At 38.3% G+C, this 23,647-nt stretch overlaps 1 protein-coding gene across 14 annotated transcripts in view; it reads left to right on the forward strand.

Moving 5' to 3' along the window:
* DLG2 (discs large MAGUK scaffold protein 2) overlaps positions 1-23,647 on the forward strand; it is a 1,590,913-nt gene that overhangs the window by 1,289,278 nt on the left and 277,988 nt on the right. The window lies entirely within an intron of this gene.

Raw genomic sequence — 23,647 nt, forward strand, 5'->3', positions numbered from 1 at the left:
GTGTGTGTGTGTGTGTGTGTGTGTGTGTGTGTGTGTGTGTGTGTGTGTGTGTGTATGTATATATGTGTGTGTTTGCATCATGGAGAAAAGAAATGATTTGCATTTGATATGCCTGGTGTTGAGATATGGGAGAGGGAGGGAAAGAAAAGGATTTGGCTCACTGGGGGGAGAAATCTGTATGAGCCACCAACCTTATGAGCAGATGGAGAAGGAGTTTCCGTGATATTACAGTAACTTACAAATATTTTTGTCACTTCGCTCTTCCCTCTTGTTTGGACTCTCAGCTCCAAACTGCCCTTTCCCACGGGGTGGTCAGGAGGTTGGAGGGAGTCCTGGTCCTAGGTGGGAACTTTGCCGATCATTGAGCTCGTTTAGGGAGGTGGAGGGAAGCCTGCGGTATTTGTTCGCTTGTCAGGAGGGGGAAAGGTGGAGGCTTTGTGACCGGCAGTCATTCCCCACTGCTCTCCTGCTTGCCGCTTTTTGGAGTCTGGTGAGCATTAACTGCGAATGTAGCCTCGGTTCTTTGATTTCTGTGGTTGAATGATTCACGATCTCATATGGAGAGATAGGGACCAGAAAGAATGCATATCATATGCATTTTTCTCCAAATTGCAAATGTGGGGGGAGGGGTGCAGTTCCCACCTACCTTGTCATGTGGAAGGGGGCTGTGGTCTTTTTGAGACCTTACAGTTGTGGTCTGTCCAAGCTGTTTACTTCAGATCATGCTATTCTTTCCCTTTGCAGATGGCTTCTCCCCCACCCCCACCCCCAGGCTTATTTTTAAGGGGCTTAGACAATAGTGTTATCTTCTTTTTATCCAGGAAATCAGTTGGGTGGTAGCATTAGAAGTTGTTAGCAGGTGGACATATTTTATTCTATTATACACTTAACATTTAAGGTATGTGATTTTGGAATTGGCAGCTTTTCTAATGATAGCACTGGAATTAGGAGAATCATTATGAACAAAAAAAAAATTATTTTGGTGTAGTGGGAAAAGCACGGGCTTTAGAGTCTGGGGATTTGGATTGGAGTCCTGCGTCTACTACCTTATATGCTACCTGTCTGACCTTGGGTACATTGCTTTATCTCTCTGGGCTTCAGCTGCCTTATAAGTAAAATGTAGATATTAGAAGAGATAAGTTCTTAGGCCCTTTCCAGATCAAAATCTTTTGAATTTGAACCAGAAACCTGGAAAATGCAAAAAATAAGTATGTCATTTATAAGATTTTGCCTCTTTTTTCCTGAAGTGGTTTTTTAATAAGATTTTTTTTTCTGAGCTCAGAATAAGTTTGCTTTCCTATATTACCAAGAAGCAGCACATTGTACGTGAACTCTGGAGAGACAGTATGATCCAAAATTGTAATTTTAGCAAGCACCTGCCCTTTAATGGGTCTATGAAATTGGTTATATTCATCTCACTAATACAAGAAAAGGAAAAGAAAAGTGGAGGGGGGGAGGATTCTGATGCAGTAATATAACTTAAGACAGAAAACTTGGTGGGTCATTTTGGTTTTAAATGAACAATTATCATTTAAAATCCTATCCCTGGTGTTGCTTTAAAGCCTAGTCCACCCAACTGAATATCATCGTTGACATATCTGAATGCCCCCAAAAAACTTAGTTGTAAAGTACCTGTGGGATATCTTTGATATTGACTTACATTCTACTCAATTTTCAAAAGAAAGCACACGAGGGCAAACAATGCATTTGTGACTACCTCTGCGTTTTGATTCATTGTCGTTTATGTGCTTGTAGCGAAGCAGAATAAACCGAATTTCTCCTCATTTGGTGATTGTTTCCTTTTCTTTTCTCTTCCTCCTGGGGAATGATCCAGTAAGCCTTGGGAACAATAATACATTAATACATGTATCTTAGCATGCTGAGATGATTACCAACTAAATTTCACAGAATTTCAGAGTTTCAAGGTACCCTAAAGAATACCTAGCCCATGGATTCTTAACCTGTAAGGGAGAGGAGGTTTGTGAATTAAAATAATAATAATAATTTGAGGACTGTATATCAATGTAATTAGTTTCCTTGGTAATTCCATGTTTTATTTCCTGCATTTTCAAACCTTATTCTGAGGAGGGGATCCATTCATGACATAAAAAAAGGCTAAGAACCCCTAAGCCCAACCCATAACTGAAAAAGAATTCCCTTTAAGCCAGAGCAGGCAAGTGGTCATTTAGCCTTTGCCTAAACATTATCTCCCATTACTGTTCATTTCACCTCTGAATAGCTCTTATTAAGAACCTGGTCCTGACATCAAACCTATACCTAGCCTTTCCTTTGCATCTTCCATCCATATCTCCTTAGTTTGCCTTCTGGGGGCCAAGTAGGATGAATCGTCTGCTTTATTTTTCATCGGATAGCTTTTCAAATATTTGGAGGGAGCTATCATGTCCTGTCCCTCCTCTCTACCCCTCAGTTCCAGCCTTACCTTTTTTCTCCAGGCTAAACGTCCCTATTTCCTTCTAATATGACATGAACTTGAGTTCTGTTACCATTCTGGTTGCCTTCCTTCACACACTATCCAACTGACCGACGTCCTTTCTATGAAAAACAAACAGAAATTACAGCAAGAATCCATTGAAAGAGCTTTAAAAAAAAAAGTATCTTTTAAAGGGCTGCTTAAATTCATACCTTGAGTGATATATCTTATTTTCTCTAAGGAAATGGTTAATGTTTGGAGAATATTATTTGGGGACCTTTGTAACCAGAGAGATGCCCCATCCCCACTTGTCTTTATGAGCTGAAATGGCATTATGTAGAAAACACTGCTAAGTCATCAAGTTAACAAAAATCTTGTTCTTGAAAAGTATTTAAGATGAATTGGGGTAAAATGTGTTTCTTTCTTATTAATTACTGAGTCACCTCTCACAGTCAAACCATACTTTTTTTGGATACATAATAGAGAAGGAGCTGTTATCCATGAACTTGCCTTTAATTAACTCTCAAGATATTCCAGAGCTCCACATAGAAAGAAAAGAAAGAAAAACTTGACCTGATTTAAAATAGGGAGAATGGTGATGCATTGAGAGCAGGTAATAGTTCATGCAGAACCTGATCCTCAAAGTAGTTAGGAAATGGCCCCAGCCCTGGCCTCCAATCCACATTTAACTTATACAGAATCACATCTTGGTTGCTCAAGAAATGTTAAACCGAACCCTATCCCTTCTAACTTATTTAGCAAATGAAGGAGGGGTAAAAAAAAAGAAGATTTTACAGGTTCTTTGAATTAGAAGTTGGAAGGAATCTTAGAGATCATCTGGTCCTTCACCTTTTATTACACTATATCAATGAAAGCACTCAAAAAGCATGTTAAGCGAGAAACAGTTAAAGTAATGAGGATGTTCAGCATGGAGAAGAAAAGACTTGGTGGGGGGACGGAGGCTTGCAGCAGGGATAATCGTTGTGTTCAGATATTTGATGGGCAGTCATGGTATAGTGAAAGGACTGCACAAGTTGGAATCAAAGGACCTGCTTTCATGTCTTGCCTCTGTCATTTACTGTCTGAGATCAGACAAATCACCTGACTCCTCTGGCTCACAGTTTCTTCATCTATAAAATGAATACAAAATGAAGATTTTGGACTAGATGGTGTCCAAGGTCCCTTTTAGCTCTAATCTGTGATCATGTGAAGAGGTATTGGACTTCTGATTGTCCACAGGAAGCAAGACTAGGGCCATTGTTGAGATAAGCAAATTTCAAGTCAGAGCAAGAAGAAACATCTAAGAATTAATGTTTCCCAATGGAATTGGCTGGCTTTTGAAGTAGTAGAAGTCATCATTATAGTAGCAGTCGTGGTGCTGGTGGTAGTAGTAGTAGTAGTAGTAGTAGTAGTAGTAGTAGTAGTAGTAGTAGTAGTAGTAGTAGCAGTAGCAGCAGCAGCAGTAGCAGCAACAGCAGCATTTTTATAGTATTTTTTTGGCCTGTATAGTGCTCTGCAATATTATTTTATCTTCACAAAAACTGTGAGATGTAGGTGCTACTATTATTCTGATTTTACAGATGAGGGAACTAAGGCAGTCAAGTTAAGTCAATTGCCTATGGTCACATAGCCTCAATTTTGAAGGAGGATTTGAACTCAAATCTTCCTAACTCCAAGTCCAGTGTTCTTTCCATTGCTTCACAACTCTAGAGATAATCATATTGAGGCTGAATGACCAAAGGTGAGAGACGGTGTATGAGATTCATGTTTTAGGAAGGAGTTAGATTGGATGGGTTCTAAGACTGATTTATACTCTGAGATCGTATGATTTTATGAAAGTATCCCTGGAATATCTAGATTCAGGTCAAAAGACTTGTGATTATGCTTCAGGATATATTCCCTGTATTTACCCCATTCCAAAGAAGGAGAATGTTAAACTCAATCCAAGCAAAATATCAGAAAACAATAAGTGTTCAGTGGTCTGAATCAAGTTTGCTGTCTAGCAGAACTCATTCACCAGATGATCACTCAACTCTTCATTTGATTTTGTATAGTCATAGCTAAAGTGCTGACCTTCCAGGGACATGACTGGCAGGAGCCTCAGATTATCTGCCAATCGGTCTGTGGCATTAAAGAGGCCATGGCTGATTGGATCATAGCAGAGAGGTGACCAGATCATGTTGTAACACTACAGTCTGCAACTGTAAAATGAATGGTCATAGGATTTTGAACAGGGAGGGACCATAAGGGTCATCTTGTCTAAATCTTTCATTTAACAGATCTGAAAAAAAAAAGAAACCCTGATAGATGAAAAGATTTGTCCAATGTTGCACGGATAGTTCAGTCAAGATTGAAAACCAATATTCCAAACTAGCCCAGATCCAGTATCTCCCCTCATTAAACTGCCACCAGATGAACTCTAAAGTCCTTTTCATCATCATAACAGATATCTGTAAGGTATTAAGGTGTTTATAAAATGCTTTACATATACAGATTCACTGAAGTCTAACAGGTCTTATTGTCCTCATTTTGGAGATGAGAAGACAGCTTCATAGAGGTAAAGTGACTTACCTGTGGTCACAGAACTAATAACTGGCAGAAGAAGGGTAGGAATCCAGATTGTTCCCACTCCAGACATACTGCTCTTTCCACTATACTGCGTAGTTTCTGTATCTGCCTTTCAGCTCTAACAATCTATCAGCTCTATAGAATCAGTGCATTTGAATGCCTCAGAATTTAGCCTTTTAGTATATAGACTAAGAATTTTAGACTTGGAAGGAACTTTGGAGATCACATAGTTCAAGCCTCTCATTTTACAGATGAGGAAGCTAAGGTCTTGAGAATATTAAAGCATCCATTTCTATAGTGCTGTATGATTTACAGAAGACTGACAACTAATCTGAACTGGGTAGTACAAGAATTACCATCTCCCTTTTTCAGATGAGGAAAATGAGGCTTACATGTTCAGATGGCTTGCTCATGACCTCACAGGTAGTAGACATTGAAGCTATGTCTCAAATCAGTTTCTGTAGTCTGAGCATAAATGACTTGCCAAAGGTAAAGAAGCTAATTAACTCATTCTGATTCATTATGGTTGACACCAGAAAATCCAGGATGCTGTTAAGCTTATAAAGCTAATGGGGCAAAACAGACAGAAGCACTTTCTTATTATCGTTGCATAGATCTCGCTGGAAATTTGGATGAACAGAGAGAGTGGAAGACTTGTTGGACCAAGTTCAGTGTTCATCTCAGAAATTAGACCCTAAACTTTGGTATCTGTATGATTTTAATAGGAAGTTTAAATTAATTCATGTAAACCATTGATTTATTCATCCTAGGCATGGTTAGAATTTCCATTGGTTAGGCAAAATGTTCCATGGGTCATAATATTCTGACAAGCGTGATAATGAGTTGACACTAAAATAATCTGACTCTAGTCTGAAGTACTCACTTTTAGGGATTTTTCCTTTTGCTTCTAAAGCTTAGCAAAATTGACAAGATCATTATTTACTGTCATTCTCATGCAATAATCAACTCTTTATTTCTGGTAAAGTCTTTTCTTTCTTTCAGTATTGCCCACTCTTAGTAAATCAATAAGAATTTATTAAGTGCCTACTGTGTGCCACTGTGCTAAGCACTGAGGATACAAAACAAGGCAAAAGATAATCCTGATTCTCAAGGAACTCACAATGTCATGGGAGAGACAATGATCATTCCCTGTGTACAAACACACTATATGAAGGATAAATTGAAGATGAACAAGGAAGGAACTGGCATGAAGTAGTTCAGTCTTGATTGACCCTTTATGACCCCATTTGGGGTTTTCTTGGCAAAAACATTGGAGTAGTTTACTATTTCCATCCCAAGTGGATCCAGTGGATCCATTTTTCAGGCAATCAGAGGTTAAGTGACTTGTCCCAGGGTCTCACAGCTAAGAATTGTCTGAAGTTGGATTTGAACTCAGGTCTTCACGACTCAGGGCCCAGTGCTCTATTCACTGAGCCAACAACTACTTCCAATGCCTCTACCATTAAGAAGGATTAGGACATAGAATTTTATCTGGGACATGAAGGAAGCTTGGGAATCCAGAAGACAGGAATGAATAGGAAGGGCATTCCAGGCATGGGGGACAGTCACTAAAAATGCCCTGATTCAGACAATAAGGGTTCTTTTTCTGAGGACCAATTCAATTCAACAAACATTTATTAAGCTCAACACAAGGGATACAAATAAGACAGTTCTGCCCTCAAGGAGATTAAAATCTTATGGGTGAAGATAAACACACCAAAGGGAGCTGAAAAGTGGTGGGGGTGAGGCAGATGGGATTAACTGGCTTGGGGAGGGAACATGTTTTTTGGAATCCAAACCAAGTGGAGCTGGCCAGAGAGCATGGTGGGGAAGTCAAAGTAGTTCCAAATAAGTCTGAGGAGCCGCAAGGAGGCCAGAGTCACTGGATCACAGAGTACACAAGAGAGAATAGGATATGACTGGAAAGATAAGAAGGAAACACCTTATGAAAGACTTTCAAAAATGGATTTTATATTTGATCCTGGAGGTGATGGGGCACCACTGGAATTTATTGAGTGTAGATGTGTATGTGATGCCTCTGACCACGAGTGGAGGATGATCAGGAGTGAAGAGATTTGTGGAACTAACAGGCTATTACAGTATTCCAGACATGAGTGAGCAAAGGCCTGTACCAGGGTTTCTTCTATAAAACAAGACAATTGGGCAAGATGATCTCTAAAGACCCTTCATGAATCCTTGATTTTTCTTGTATCTATTAATCTACTATCTACTTCTCAAACACTGATGTCTTTTATTTTTTAGTCTCACTTTTTTTTCCTGAACACATCCTTCTGCCCTTACCTACCCAGAAAGCTATTCCTTTTAATAAGGAATAAAAATGAGGAGGGAGGAGAAAAGGAGAGAGAGAAAACCAGAGACAGACACAGAGAAAGAAGCAGTTCAGCAAAACTAACCAACATATCAATCAAGTCTGACAGCCTATACAGTATTCCATACCCATAGTCTACCACCTCTGCAAAGACATACATTTTCTTATCTCTTCTTTAGGGTCCAGGGTTCTGACATTTGCTATAAAAATAGTTGAAAATAGATTTAGACTGTTTTTACCCTTTCTTTGATATTTTTATGTGCTATAAGCCATCATCGAAGGAGACTTATAGTCACATGCAAACAAGTTATATCATATAGATTGTAGTGATGGAAAAACTAGTACTCCTATGAGAGAATGTGCACACCAGGAGTTATGCAAAGAGCCAGTGACTGTCAGAGAGGCTCCCCAGGACTCCCCATTCTGCCTCTAAGGAGGATTAGACAGTGCTGCATCTCAGAGAGAGAAGCATCTAAAATTAGCAGTATAATGGTAGGGTACATTGAATTGATATCACACATTTCATCCATGCGTTATAAAACAAGATTAACCCTTGGACCATCCTCTTCCCTAAGGGAAAACTAGGAAAATTCATCCTAGTTTTGTCCTACTTTCTCTGTGTGTGTGCGTGTGTGTGTTTCTGAACCATGAAAAGGGAATTCATTCTTGCTTTGCCTGTCTCTCTCTCTCTCTCTCTCTCTCTCTCTCTCTCTCTCTCTCTCTCTCTCTCTCTCTCTCTCTCTCTCTCTCTCTCTCTCTCTCTCTCTATCATTCATTCAGAGTTATTGATTGCCCACTCTTCTTCCTGAACTCGAAGCGTTCTAGTTGGTCGGCCCTTTACTCTGTCTTATCCTCCCTTCTCCCACTTACGAATACTTGGGTCTGCTGTTCCCTCCACTCTCCTGCTAGGAACAGACTCCCCCTGAATATCCCTCCTCCCAACACATCTCTGCCTATAGAAATCCATGCCTTTCTTCAAGACCCAATTAAGAGGTTAGTTCCTCAATCATAATTCCTGGATGACCCTGTCCCCCAGTCTGCAATAATCTGTCCCTCCACATATGTCTCATACTATTCTTTTCAACATTGCCTAGGTGTTTGTATTCCAATTTGTATTATGTTGCTGTTTGATGAGAAAGGAGTTGCCCTATCCATGGGCAGGAACCATGTCATTTTTTTCTCTTTGTCTCTTGAAAGCATAGACTTCTGTGTAGGAAGGACCTTAGGTATGATCTCATTGGAAGAAAGAATACTGACTTTGAAGTTAGCTGGTTAAGCCTGTGTTAACCTCCTGCCTCTCTGTGACCTTGGCAAATTGGTCAACGTCCCTGGACCTAACTTGCCTCACTGGTAAAATAAGGGAGTTCAACTGGATGTCCTCCAAGGTTCTTTATACCTATAGGTCTGTGGTTCTGTAATTATTCAGCTGCCCCATTTTACAGGTCATGCCATTGTCCAACCAATGTCAAAACAAGGAAAGTGGGAATCTGAACTTCTAACTTATACCCCATATTTTTTTCACTACCACAATCTGAATTTATGCACAATAAGTATGTAACTACAGGTGTGCCCAAGTTGGAGGGAGACGCTAGGATAATATTGGAGAATGTTAGATTGGACAGGCTTTAGAAATCATTCCCTTCATTTAATATGTGAGGACATTGACCTCATACATAGAGGTGAAGTGACTTCTCCACAGGGACACAGGGAGTGCCAGGATTCCAACTCTGAATCTCAAAATCCAAATCTATGGTTCATTCTACTATAACACTTGACTCTCAAAGTAATAATACATGGTCCCTGCCTTCAGAGAGGCTATACTTTCCAGCTGTGTGCAGCTAGGTAGTGCAGTAGATAGAGCACCAGTGCAGGAGTCAGAAGGACCTGAGTTCAAATCTCACCTCAGACACTTGACCCTCACTAGCTGTGTGACCTTGGGCAGGTCACTTAACCCCAATTGCCTCATCCTGGGGCATCTTCAGTCATCCTGATGAATATCTGGTCACTGGATTCAGATGGCTCTGGAGGAGAAGTGAGGTTGGTGACCTGCACAGCCCTTCCTCACTCAAAAAAAACAAAGTCAAGTGCAAGTCTTGTCATCATTTCTCTGATGGCATGGTCTTCTTTGGCAACGAAGGACGAACACACACACACACCTTCTAGCTGTGACATCAAGACAAACACACATAGCAATACAAAATCAATATGTACACCAACTTTTTTTCTGTAAAACTGACTATGGATCAGTTAATTGGTTATTCATGTTATAGTTATTCAGAAGAGTAAGAGAACAGAGATTGAGCCATGTTAGTCAGGGAAGGCTTTGTTCTTGGAGCAAGTGGGACTTAAGCTTGATTGTAAGTGATGGGAGTAGGGTTTGCATAAACAGGCCAAAAACATTGCCCATAGTCAGTCTGAAGATTTCCCTAACTAAATCCTAATAACTAAATAATAGACCCAAGGAAATGATGACAGATCTTTAACTAAAGGAACCTTAATGGACCTTCTGTAATCAAGGAAATCATTATTAAATGTGACCAGATAATACATTCTTTAATTACTTGCATGCCTAGGTTCAATGGCAATATGAAAAGTAGAGATCTGAGCTGCAGGCAGCAAGGTAAACTCATTACAATTTGATTTTATCCAGTATTCCTGTGTTATTTTTTCCATGACCTTTACCTTCATAATATGTCTCATATCTGTCACATCCCAGAAGCAATGCTTGACTTAGACTCAGGAAGACGTGGGTTTTTTCAGATCCTGCCTCAGACTTTTACTGTCTAGGTGGCCTTGGGCAGGTAATATCACATCTCTTACCCTCAGTTTTCTTGTCTATAAAATGAGTAGAAACATAATTCCTATAACTCTAGATTTTTGTAAGGATCAAATGACATAATGTGTGCAAAAATGCTTGTAAAACCTTAATCTGATTGATAAATACGAGCAATTGTGATTATGCCCTCTAGTCATACAACCATAATAATTTTGTTGTCATTGTTGAGTCGTTCTCAGTCATGTCCAACCCTTCCTAACTCCATTTGGTTTTCTTGGCAAAAATACTGGAGTGGTTTCTTTCTCCACCTTATTTTACAGATGAAGAAACTGAGGCAGACAGGGTCAAATACTTTGCCCAAGGTCACATAGCTAGTAAGTATCTAAGGCTAGATTTGAACTCATCTTCCTGACTGCAGGCCTGGCACTCTATCCACTGTACCACCTAGCTTCCCACCATGACAGTAGCTAATATATTACTACTAGGTGTGAAGTGCTTTTTAATTATTATCTGAACCACCTCACTAGTTCAGATGTTCATCATCTCTTTCCAGTATTGCTATCAGATCTCAATTTGTTTCCCTGTCTCCTGTCTCTTTTTCCCTCTAATTCATCCTCCACTCATTTAAATGGATAGATAATTTCACTTAGATGAGTGAGAGACCTTAACCCATCCATGTCCTCTCCTCCATGTGGAGATTTTGTCCAAGTCCTCTTTTCACATACTCTGCAATCCAATGACACTTTGTGCTCATTCCCTCTCCTAACCCTGTGCCTTTGCAGTGGCTGACCCCCTTACTCAGAATGCTTTCTTTCCTCCCCTCTACTTCCAGGTTTCCCTGACCTCCTTCAAGACTCAGTTCAAAACCTACCTTCTGCTGTATGTCTTTCCCTATCCAATTCATCCACTCTCCTCTGCCTTCTATCTACTCTGCATCTTTATACAAAGATAGACAGAAAGATATATTCTATGTAGTTGTTTCAGTGTTGTTTCCCTATTAGAATATGTGCTCCGTGAGGGCTCTTTGAGAGACCCTATTTCTGCACTTTCTTTTATCCCCAGTACTTAGCACTGTTTTCCCTTTGTTGATTAATTATCATATATCTAGCATGCTTCATGGTTCCTGTCTTTCTCTTGACAGTACAGAATACCAGTGAAGCCTACAAGACAGCCATCAGTTATCCCCCAATCTCACCATCTTATCTGTCCATCTTTTTTTGCTCATGATTTTCCCTAAAAGAATCCTTAGCATAACTTCTTGCTGATCTCTTCTTTGTAGTAGGTTATATCCAAAAAGAATTAATTTGTATAAAAGTATTTATAGCAGCTCTTTTGTAGTGGCTAAGAATCAGACATTGAGGAGATGCACAAAAATTGGGGATTGTCTGAACGTGTTGTGGTATATGATTGTAATGGAATATTATTGTGTTATAAGAAATGAAGAGCAGGCAAATTTCAGAAAAACCTAGAAAGACTTATATGAACTGATTCTGAGTGAAGTCAGGAGGACTAGGAGAGCACTTTACAAAGTCACAGCAGTAGTATATGGCGAACAACTGTGAATGACTTAGATGTTCTCAGCAACAAAATGATCCAAGACAATTCCAAAGGACTCATGATGAAAAATGATGTCGTCCTCCAGACAAAGAACTGATGTAGTCTGAATACAGGCTGAAGCATTCTTTCTTTCTTTCTTTTTTCTTCCATCCTTCCTTCATTCTTCTTTCTTTTCTTTCACAAAATGACTAATATAAAGATGTTTTACACAGTTGCACATGTCTAACCTATATCAGAGTGCTTACTATCTCAAGGAATGAGAAAGGGAGTGAAGGAGAAAAGGACAGAATTTGGAACTAAAAAAAAAAACAAACACAAAACCCCTAAACTGAACTAAAAAAGAATTAATCTTAAAAATTGTTTTTACATGTATTTGGAGAAAAAAATAAAATGAAAAATGAAAAAATGCTGCATCCTACTCATGCTTAGTATGTACCTCTTTCTTGTCCTTTAGGTGACCCTCAATTTCAATTCTTCAGAGTCCAAGTGTCCCATGACTTGTAGCCATTTGATGAGAGTAGAAAGCTATTGGCATTAAAGACTGGGCCTTTACTTCAAGGCAGAGCTTGGAGTGCTTCCCTATCCTTAGGTGTTTCCATAGTTTAGCCATGGAATTAAAATTCAAATGTATGAACAACTCTAAAACGGGATTTAATTAAATACTAATTTTGTGAATCCAACTCTTAGTGACAAATACCTGTAGTAAACATAGGTATACTTGTTTTATGCCTCACTTGATATTAGTAATAAGAGGGTTGATATTATCCCTATTGTTATGTCTTCCAAGTAATCCTGTATAATTTTGACATATACATGGGAGATAAATGTTTTGAAGGAGAATTTTTAGGGTAATGTTTTGCTCTACCAAAACAAATGCTTTTCTTAATAGTCAACAAACAGTAATGACAGTGTTGTTTTGTATTCTCTGTATCTTTCAAGCAGTTCTACGTAGCTGCTAAAATAATCTTTTAAAACCTTATGTCTAACGTAAATCATTCCCTTTCTCAAATCCCTCCAGTAGCTCCCTATTGCCACATGGCTAAAACCTAAACCCAGCCTAATAATTTTAATTGTATACTATGTGATGAACCTAGAGGATCATTCCCTATTTCTCTGTGTATTTTAGTTTTGTTTTGTTTTGCCCTCATGGGACCCTGGTTCCTTAAGCCAGTGCCAGAAGAGTTGTTTGTTTCCTCTTATAAACATGGAGGCAGGTTCTCCATAAAGGCTACCTGCCAGTTCCTGTTACCTGTGAAAAAGGGGGCAGGAGTTCCTTATTAGCTGTGTGATTCTAGACAAGTCACCTCAGCTTCCTCATCTTAAAAATGAAGACCTGAAATAAAGAATTTCTAACAAACCTCTAGTTCTGGCATTCAATGACTCTTTAACTCAGAACTATAGAGAGAGATCTCCAGTTATCCCGATGAATCTGGTCACAGATCCTGAATCTGGTTACAGAATTCAGATGACTCTGGAGGAGAAGTGAGACTGGTGACCTGCACAGCCCTTCCTCACTCAAAACAAAGTCAAGTGCAAGTCATGTCATTATATCTCTGATGGTATGATCTTCTTCAGCAACAAGGACAAACACAACTAAGAACTGTGAGACTTGGGCTAGTCCTTGAAGTATGAGTAGGATGTGAACATAGACTCTCAAACATCTTCTGGTCCAGAGGTATCAAACATGGTACCTGCAAAATAAATAAAAATATAGTATATATTACTAATATGTGGTTTTCTAAATCAATATGCAGCTCCCCACAGTGATCCTTAAGCAGAGTTATTGGTGAGTTTGACACCACTGATCTACTCCAACTTGGCTTGAGAGCCACCCATCATCTTGAGTAGTCTCTCTTCCATGTTCAAACCTTCAACTGCTTTGTTGACATTGGAAAGACGAGGTCCTTCTGCCAAGGAGAAATTGCAGGAACTGATCCTGTGCCAAAAATTACTAGGAAAATGGGGTGGGTGGTGTATTTTGAGAAGAATAGATTGATTACAGTGAAGAGTTCCATTGGGAGATAAACATAAATTTGAATAGTTATAAAGAGGCTGTAAGTTTAAATACACCCTCAGGTACTTACTAGGTATGTGACTCTGGATAAGTCATTCAATCTTTATCTGCCTCAGTTTCCTTATTTGTAAAATGGGGATAATAACACCTATGTCCCACAGTTGTTGAGATACTTATATGAGATTTTTGTAAAAGCATTTTGCCAACCTTAAAGTGCTACATAAGTACTAGTCATCATCATCATCGTTATTAGCATATAGGTCCTGGAAGTAGTAATCAAATTATATTTTCAACTTAGTTCTCAAGTGAGATATTAAGCTGATTGTAGCAGGTCTTCCTTCTACTCTTTAGCTTTCTTAGATGTCTAACCAACTGGGAACAATCTAATGAGATTAGGGTTTGGAAACATACAGCTGCTTTATGATCTCCCCTAGAGACTCGGAGTTTGGGAAACCAGCTGAACTTGCTCTCTTATAAATGCAATTTCTTCATCTGTGAAAATACGGTGATTTTCTTCTTATCTAAAAATTTCATGACTGTGTATAAAATCCCAACGGGAGAGAAATGGTTTATTTCCCATGTGCAAATATTCATCGTAACATTGAACTATAATTGAAAAAGCACGCACACAAGACCTATTTTATTTCATTTGGAAATTCTGAATGTTGGCTATATAGATGTAGCTGAATCATAGAACTCCACAATCTCAGGGGTGGAAAAGACCTCAGACACCACCTAGTCCAACCCACACATGGAAGAAAATTCCCTTCATAACACTCCTGACAAGCAGTCATTCCATCTTTGCTTGAAGACCTCCAGTGAGAGGAAACTCCTTTCATTTCACCTTGGCATAGCTTTAATTACTAGAAAGTCTTTCTTTATAGCATGTTTGAATTTGCCTCTTTGCAACATCCATTGATCCTGTGTTTGCAGAACAAATTGTTAACCCCCCTTCTATGGGGCAGCCCTCCAAATACTTAAGTACAAATATTTGGCAGTTTACCACACACTCCCCCCATCTCCGACACACATACATACCTCAATCTTTTTTTCTCTAGATGAAACATCTCTTAGTTCCTTCTACTGATCTCCAGCTGGCATAATCTGCAGGCTCATACTCATCTGGGTTGGTTCTGAATATTTATACAGAATAAGTAGTTGAATGAGTAAGTGGAGACAGACACACAGAGACACAGAGAAAGAGAGATAGACATACAGTGATAGAAACAGAGAGACAGACTACAGTTTATGTCTAGAGACAGATTATTTTAGAATAATAATGATGTTTTGCATGACTGCACATGTATAACCTATATCAAATGACTTGCCTTCTCAATGAAGGGGGAGGGGAAGGAGAGTAGGAAAGAATCTGAAACAAAATATTTTTTAAATGAATATTAAAATTGTTCTTATATGTAATTGGGGGAAAATAAAATATTAAATTTAAAAGGGATAATAATAATGACTTAGATTTATATACTTTAAGACTTTCCTTACAACCAACCTATAATATAAATAGGTAGTTTAAGAATTTTTATCCCCATAAAGAAACTGTTACTCAGAAAGAATGAGTGATTTTTCTAAGATCATACATAAACAGCAGAGTCAATACTTACACCCAATCTTCTGATTCCAAATCCAGTGTATTTTCCAGCCTCCTCAGCTATGAAGAGAATCTTGGTGCTCAGTAAGCAGAACAAAATGTATATACACTGTCCATTTCAGGGAAGTCTATGATGGTGAGTGGTTTAAGAAGACTTTTGGGGGGGTAGGGAAGAGAAAGCCTCTTGGGCAATGTGAACAGGATTTGAGCCACCGACCTTTTTCATTCTTATATAAAAGGTCACTTTGCAGTTACTTTGTAAATGGTGACCTATTTAATTTTCCAGGTTGCTAGAAGTGGGGTTTGTAAATGGATAAAGGTTAGATGTGCTGAAGGATACATGGTGGTATCTGTATATAAATGTTAGCCATTATTATTATTCAAGGTTGGAAGCCTGTTTCCTTTATCAGGAAGCCTCAGATGCAAGGCAAAAATATCTCAGTTAGTGGGAATTTGAGAGTAGAGTTAGCTATAATATGACTGATCTGTATAGAGATTTTTTTTTTCAACCATAATGGACAAACAAAAAATCAAGTAATTCTAGACCTAGGCTTCTGATTTGAAAAGTAAATTGTTGGTGTTGAATTAATAGAAGTGAATGGTTTGAATTAATTGATGAGAGAAGAAATATACCCATTGCTTTCGACCATAAGTAAGAGGCAGTATGATGTGGTGATACTGGACCTAGAATCAGAAGACTTGGGTTAGAATCTTCTGGTTTTTTTCTGTCTCTTCTTGGACCACTCGCTTCTACTCTCTGGTCTGTCATTTCTTCATCTCCAAATTAAGAAGTGAAACTGGTTGATCTTTAAAATTCCATCTCCTACTCCAGGAGTTTTTAACCCATGGTCCATGAATCTGTTTTATTTTGTTTTTTTTTTAATACTGTAATATGTGTATTGGTCACCTTTATAATGCTATGCACTTCGTTTTCTGGATTTAGAACATGGTTCTGATCAGAAGTCTATGTTTTTCACCAGACTGCCAATGGGGTTCATGACACACAAAAGGTTAAGAACCCCTAAACTACCGACATCTTGCGATTTTGGAGGAGAAACAAACTAATTGGATTGACTTGTTAGTTAAATTGACACAACTTTAAAGGATTATCAAAGCTATCCTTGAAGATTGTTCAAACTCAACATGTCAAACGTAAGACATAAGCTTATGTCTCTTCCAAACCTCTCTATTTCTTTGAAGGTTACAATCATCCATTATATTCTCAACTCTTCACTCTCTCTTGCCCCTAATTTATTTTTATTGAACTAAATTTCTTTTTTCAATTAAAAAAATTTATTTTCCCTTCCTCCCACCTCCCCTATCGTTAAAAAAAAAAGAAAAATCAAACCTTTTAAGCAAATATGCATAGCCAAGCAAATCAAATTCCCACATTACCCACTTTCAAAAATATATATCTCCTTCTACTTCATATATCCATCACCTTTGGGAGATGAGTAGCATGCTTCATCCGTCCTCTAAAGTAAGAGTCACTTGTTGCATTGATCAGAATTCTTAAGTTTTTCAAAGTTGCTTATATTTATTTGACTTGATAAAGGTCCAGTTCAGGTTATATAAACATAAATTTATGGTGGAGTTGGTTGTCTTTATAATGTTATTGTATGAATTTTTGTCCTGGCTCTATTCACTTCACCACATCAGTTCATACAAATCTTCCCAAGTTTCTCTGAAACTGTTCCTGTCATCATTTCTTATAGCATTCTATTACATTTACATACCATAACTTGTTCAGCCATTCTCCAATTGATGGAACCTCCTCAGTTTCTAGTTCTTTGGCCATTACAAAAAAAAATACTGCTATAAATATTTTATACACGTGTGTTGTTTTCTTTTTCCTTTGATCTCTTTGGGAAATAAACCTAGCTGTGGTGTCAGTGGGTCAGAGGGTTTGCATAGTTGATTGATTCTGGAGGCATAGTGCCCAATTAATTTTCAGTTACCCCACATTTCTAACCAGATGTCTAGTTTTTATTTCTTCTACCTCCACAGTATTTCTTGCATCTGACACCTCTCTGCTTATTCAGCTACCTCCTTGGTTGAGGTCTTTATCACCTCTCATACAGACTTCCAATAACATCCCATTTTTGTCTCTCTACTCTTCAATCTCTCCTTTTCCTAATCCATACTCCACAAATCTTCCAAAGTGATTTTCCTAAAGCACAATTCTGACTGAGTTGCTTACCTCTTCAGTTAAAGTCTATGAGATCTTTATTAGCTTTATGACTAAATACAGACAACTTTCTTTAGCATTTAAAGCCCTTCACAAGCTGGTAGCACCAAAGGACCTACCTTTCCAGCCTTTCCTGCCTTTCCATCCCTTACTTCCTTACTCACTCTGGTCTGTCCAAAGTAGTTTTCTTTTTGTTCCTTACACACATATTTCATGTCTCTTTGTACAAACTATCCCCTATTCTCAGGACGCAATCTATCCTCACGTCCACCTATTAGACACCCTGGTTTCCTTCAAACCTCTGCTTAGATGTCATTTCTTCCCTTGACATTCCCTTTTCCTCCTCAACAATGAACACCTCTCCCTGCATTGCCTTGTATTCCTTTTGTATGTACTTTGTGCTCATTGTCTCATAATAGAATATAATCCTCTTAAAGGCAGAGGCTGTTTAATGTTTATCTTTGTATGTCACATACCTAGTATAACACTTGTTGAAACACTTGTTCGTTGATTGTTCTCCTAAAAGTCAGGTCCTTTGGTGCTTTAAAAGACCATCAGTGTCTAAGGGTTTTGTTTGTTTTAGTGACATATTTCTATATCTGTCTATCCATCCATATCTATTTATCACTCTGTCCATCCATAACTATCATCTGCCTATTTCTATCTGTTTATGATACATCTCTCTTTTTCTAGATAGCCCTCTCTTTCTTTCTGTCTCTCCTTTCTATCTATATGGTATCTAAAAAGTCAGGGAAGTTTTAAGCTTAAAACTTTACTGAAACCTTGGGGTCACCTTTTAGAACCAGTCTTTGAGTTAGCAGTTAAGAGAAACATATGTGAGTTAAGAGTTAAGAGAAACGTATTTGTTTGCAAAACTTTCTATTTTCTCTCTTATGGCAGTATTTCAGGTGGTACTTTTGGAGATAGGTTTGGGGGTGTTGAAGGCTGGGCTGTCTGATAGAAAACAGAAGCATATTTGAATGTAATTCTCATTCTTCCCTTGGCAGTAGCCTCTGTTGTTTGTTTATGAAACCACCAGAGTGCAAATGTATTGGTTCATGTTGCCTTTTGGTTTGGGGTTTTGTTTCTGTTTGGTAAATTTATTTTCTAGGCTGATCATCTTATATCCCTAGTTTTAAAGCCACATTTTGTTATAAAACATTAATGTGGGACCTAAGTTTGAATTTTGGCTCTGCCACTTTCTACTTGTATTCAAATCAATTTAATTCACCTTGCATTTATTCCAAGATTACTTTGTGCCAGGGACTGTGCTGGGTGCCAGGAATATAGATAGATGGAATAGTAGAAAGAGAGTTAGTCTTGGTAGTCAGGAAGACTTTCATTTCAAATGGTACTCAATGTACTAGTTGTGTAACCCTGGACAAGTCACTTTACCCTCCCAGACTTAGTGTCTTCATCTGTAAAATGAGGATAGCATCTGCAACACTGGCTGTATTAAAGTACTTTGTAAATCTTCAAGCTCTATAAAATTCTATTACTATTATTATTTTTTTAAAATAACATTGCCTACCTCCCAAGGTTGTTATTAGAATCAAATGAGATAATCTATGCTGCCAACTCAAAAACACTATATAATTGGTAGCTAGTATTACAATGCCAGAGGAAAAAATCCAAAGCAAAATCCAAACCAAAACCGACCCTGTGCTCAAGAAGCTTATGCTTTATTTTCTGATCTTAATCTTTCTGCCTACGTATTACTTTTTCTCTCTGGACCTAAGTTTCTTCATCTGTAAACTGGGAGGGTTGTGGTCCCCTACAAGCTCCCAGATCTTAGGATTCTTTGTGATAAGTGAGGTTGTTTTTTTTTTTTTTCCATTGGGTGCCCTCATAAAGAAAGTCTTTATTTAAAAGCTATATGACAGTATGGGATCATATTTCTCATCCGAGTAATAAGAGAGGGGAAAAGTTGGGAAAGGGAGAAAGAGTGTTTTTACATTTGTTTTTTCTTCAAAAAGAATAACATTAAAATTCTGACTTTAATTGTCCAAAGTCATTCCCAAAAGTGAAAAAGAACTGATGATTTCCCAAAATCTATCCCTGGGTCTCCAGGCACTGAGTAGTCATCCTAAGGAGATTCATGCCAAAGTACCAATTTTAAAGAAAAGTTGATAAACTCCAGGGAAGAGTTTGATATTCAAATTCAGTAGATATTAATTGAGTACCTGAGTATGCACAGGGTTATGTGCTAGGTATCAGATGAGATACCAAGATTAAAAAAGACAGGGTGGTCCTTGCTCTGGTGAGTTTACAGATCTCTAGTGGGATAAGACACAAACCCAAGACAGAAGACATGCCTTAATGCTTGAATGGGTTCATGAGGTCACTAGCATGGGCATTCCTTCCACAAGCATAAATTCCAGCCCTTCTATGCCTTCTTGTCTTGGGGGATTTTTGTCCACATTTTCCCATTAAAACTCCAAAGACTGTTTTACAAATGCACAGGAGACCCCTGAGCCTTATAATACTTTGTGGGTACTTGTATAATACTTGAGTTGCCCATCTGTTTTTCCCTGCTTTCTGTGTGGTTCAGTATACCTTCTTTTCTAGTCATATAGTATGTCCTTAAAGATGTCTTCTACTCTACTTTTTTCATACATACTGTGTCATGTTACCAAAGATAAATAAGACAAATTTTCCCTTGGAAAATTTTTGTTCTGATAAGGGATGAATGATCTTACAGAGTTATATGGTTCAAAATAATTTAAATGGACTCATGGACTGATAGAATTGGAAGAGACTTTAGATACCACCTGTTCTAAACCTCTTATTTTAAAGAATATCTACCTGATGCCCAGAAAAGAAGAGTGACTTGTCCAAGATTATACAGCAAAGAAAAGGCAGATTAGAGACCAAGATCCAAGTCTTTACCATCATCTCATTCCTCTAGCCTCTATACAACACTGTCTCCCCCAGACATTACCTAATTTAAAATGCCTGCCAAAGGATTAGAATAATAGCTAGTCTATGAATTCAGTGCTAGGTTCTAATTTCAGACTTCTATCGTTTTATACCTGGATTACTATAGTCAACTTTCAGCTGGTCTTGAATTCCACTTGAACAATCCTGGAAAATATACATATTAGGTTAATCTTTCCCAAATTCTCTTTTCAACATTTGTTCATGGGATAAAGTCCCAAATATTAAATGTCACACTGAGGTTTAGTCTTACATTTTTGAATTGGTCCTAGTCTATCATATCCAGTCTTATTTTTCCCTGCTAGTAATAACTTACATTTCTATACAATTTTGTGATTTACAAAGTGATTCATATGTGATCTTCATGACATCTGGGCATGATAGTGTGCATATTGTGATCTCTGGTTTACATATGAGAAATTAATGCTCTAAGAGAGTGACTTACTCAAGGTCATATGTTAAATATAATTATTAAATCTAACTATTACTACCTAGGCAGCTAGATGGCACAGTGGAAAGAGCACTAGATGTAGACGCAGGAACACCTGAGTTTAAATCCAGCCTGTGTGACCCTGGGCAAGTCGTTCCACTTTGGTTTGCCTTAATTTTCTCATCTGTAAAATGGGGATCATAATAGCATCTAACTCCCAGGGTTATTGTGAGGATAAAATGATAAAAGATATTTGTGAAGTGCTTTGTAAACCTTGAAATGCTACCAAGATGCTAAGTGGCAGTAGTAGTAGTAATAGTAGTAGTACTAATACCAGTACTAGTAGTAGAATCCTGAGATTCAGACTCAGATCTTCTAATCTCAGACTCCTTATCTCCTGTCCAGAGCTCTTTCCAATATACTATGTTGCTCATCTCCAGTAGTAATTGCCTATACTATCTCTCTAGTCTTTAACTATAGTAAAGCTTGACTCCTTTGGATTTTACCAGCACACTTACCCATACACATACCTTTCCCCACATACATATGTGAATGCTCAAGTTATTCATTAACCATCTATTTTTCTCATTATATTCCCCTCCCCCACTTGTAATGCTTTTACACATACATACACACACACACACACACACACACACACACACACACATCTACACGTACCATTAGAGGGCCCACAAAACACAATCTAACTTGTCTAACTTGCCAAGTTCTAAATTACCTGCCATAATCATAGATTAGTATCAAGGGCAAATTTAGGTCCAAGAATGACTTCAATTTTTGGTGGAAATTAAGAAATTACCCCCCCCCCTTTTTCTTTCATGATAAACATGCCTCTTTCAAAGGGTAGCACTTCACTCTTTCATTAGGCACAAGCTAACTCGGAACAGTAGAAGACAATATGGTAGATTTCTCTTAAGAAACAATTTCTAAAATGAGCCTTTGTCTACAAAAAAAGTTTAGATGACCTTTCTCTAAGGCATTCTACAAGATTTTTAAATGCATTTCCATTCATTTGCCCTTTGAAATGGAATTACTGTCATCTAAAGGGGATATGAAAACTCTCTCCTTCCTACGCTCATTACAACTGCCTAAGGATGTAACATTCAGAATGACGTAAATTGCTTGGGGGTGTGGAAGGGCAGAGGGTATACTTGGAGGTGATGTGATGCTAATAAGCTCTATATTTCTTTTTGTACACAATTTTTTTTCATTTGTTATGTTCTGAGTCAATGATTTGGAATGAGCTTTAGTTCCCAAAGCCCAAGGGAAAGGCCTGAGGAGTAGCGTTCAATTAAATCCAATTCACCAAATATTTATTGAACATCTTCTTGGCAAAAGGGCCTGAGCTAGGATCATTCCATATGTTCTTCAAAAACACCTGTCACCTCAGTATAATGCTCTCTGTAGAGTGGGTGGTTCATAAGATTTGTTGTTTTTTTAGTCGTTCTTGGGACCCATTCAGGGGAAGGAGACAGAATAATAACCATTCTGCTTTCTCATGCCACTTGTTTACTCAGTCATAGAATCATAGACCAGAAGGAGCTTTAAAAGTCATCTAGTCCAACTCATTTATTTGGAAGATGAAGAAATTAAGACCTAAAAAAGATGAAATACCTAACGTATAGTGGAACCAGGAATAAAACTCCAAATTTCTGCAGTCTTCTTAGAGAGGTGTGCGCTAGCACAAAGAGTTGAATTGGGGGCTGATTGGGATAGTCTGATTCAAAGAGCAGTCATTAATGCTTTGAGATCATCATGGAAGTATTTCCCCAGTGGAGTGCTCTGGGAGGTCTGCCCTTCTATATAGTAAGTGCTCAATAAATGCTTGTTGAATTAGAGTCCAATTAAGTTCTAAACTGTGTGATATCTTTGATTCAAAGAGGGATGGAATCTTATAAGTCTGACAAAGTTCAGAGAAAGGAGACATCATGACATGATCTCAAGCAACAATTTACCTCTCTTATTCCTTTATGTCTAAGGCAAAGAGAGTAACTAAGTTATCCTCAGGGTCCTTTCCAGCTTTAAAATTCTGTGTTATGCTGTGCTAGTCTATCAACCAGGTCCCATTGCTCCTCTCTCTTTTCCCCCTTCCTGCCCCTTAACAAATTCCCCTCTAATGGAACTGAATTCTCACACAGACTTACCCCAGCTTATTACCTCGTTGCTTTTGCTTCCTGCTCTGTGGCCCAATGTTTGCCATGTCTTGTGGTATGGTGAAAAGACTGACAGACTCAGGGAGACTCAGCTCCTCCTGCTGCCTCAGACTAGCTGTGTGAGCCTGGGAAAGTCCCCTAATCTCAATTTCTCCATCAGTAAGATGGAAAGCACCTATATCACAGATTTGTTGGGAAGGATAACTGAGATAATGTTACATTCTTTGCAGGCCTTTAAGTAACACATAAAGTTATGGTTATCATTATTGGTCAGTTCAGTTTCAATTGGGATTGTCATACTTCTTTACTTCTGTCAGTCATTCTTTTATGTTTATTGGGTTGTTTGTAAAAAAGGAAAAAAATCCATTTAGGTAATCCCATGTTCCTAGTCTAAGTGGAGCCTGCCCTCTGCTTATAATCAAGCAGCTTGACTAAAAACTAAAGGAATAATATTTTTCTACCCTTTCCTTTACTTTTGGGGAGATCTATGGGAGGTGTGTGTGTGTGTGTGTGTGTGTGTGTGTGTGCGCGCGTGCGCGCACACACATACACACACGCAAGCATTTGCTGCAGGCAGATGAGGTCGACCATGATTTCATGGTTTACTTTTTGCCCAGGGACACGGGTAGGTGTAAGATGGGGT

This window comes from Notamacropus eugenii, chromosome 5 (assembly GCF_028372415.1).
Source record: "Notamacropus eugenii isolate mMacEug1 chromosome 5, mMacEug1.pri_v2, whole genome shotgun sequence".
Classification (NCBI taxonomy): domain Eukaryota; kingdom Metazoa; phylum Chordata; class Mammalia; order Diprotodontia; family Macropodidae; genus Notamacropus; species Notamacropus eugenii.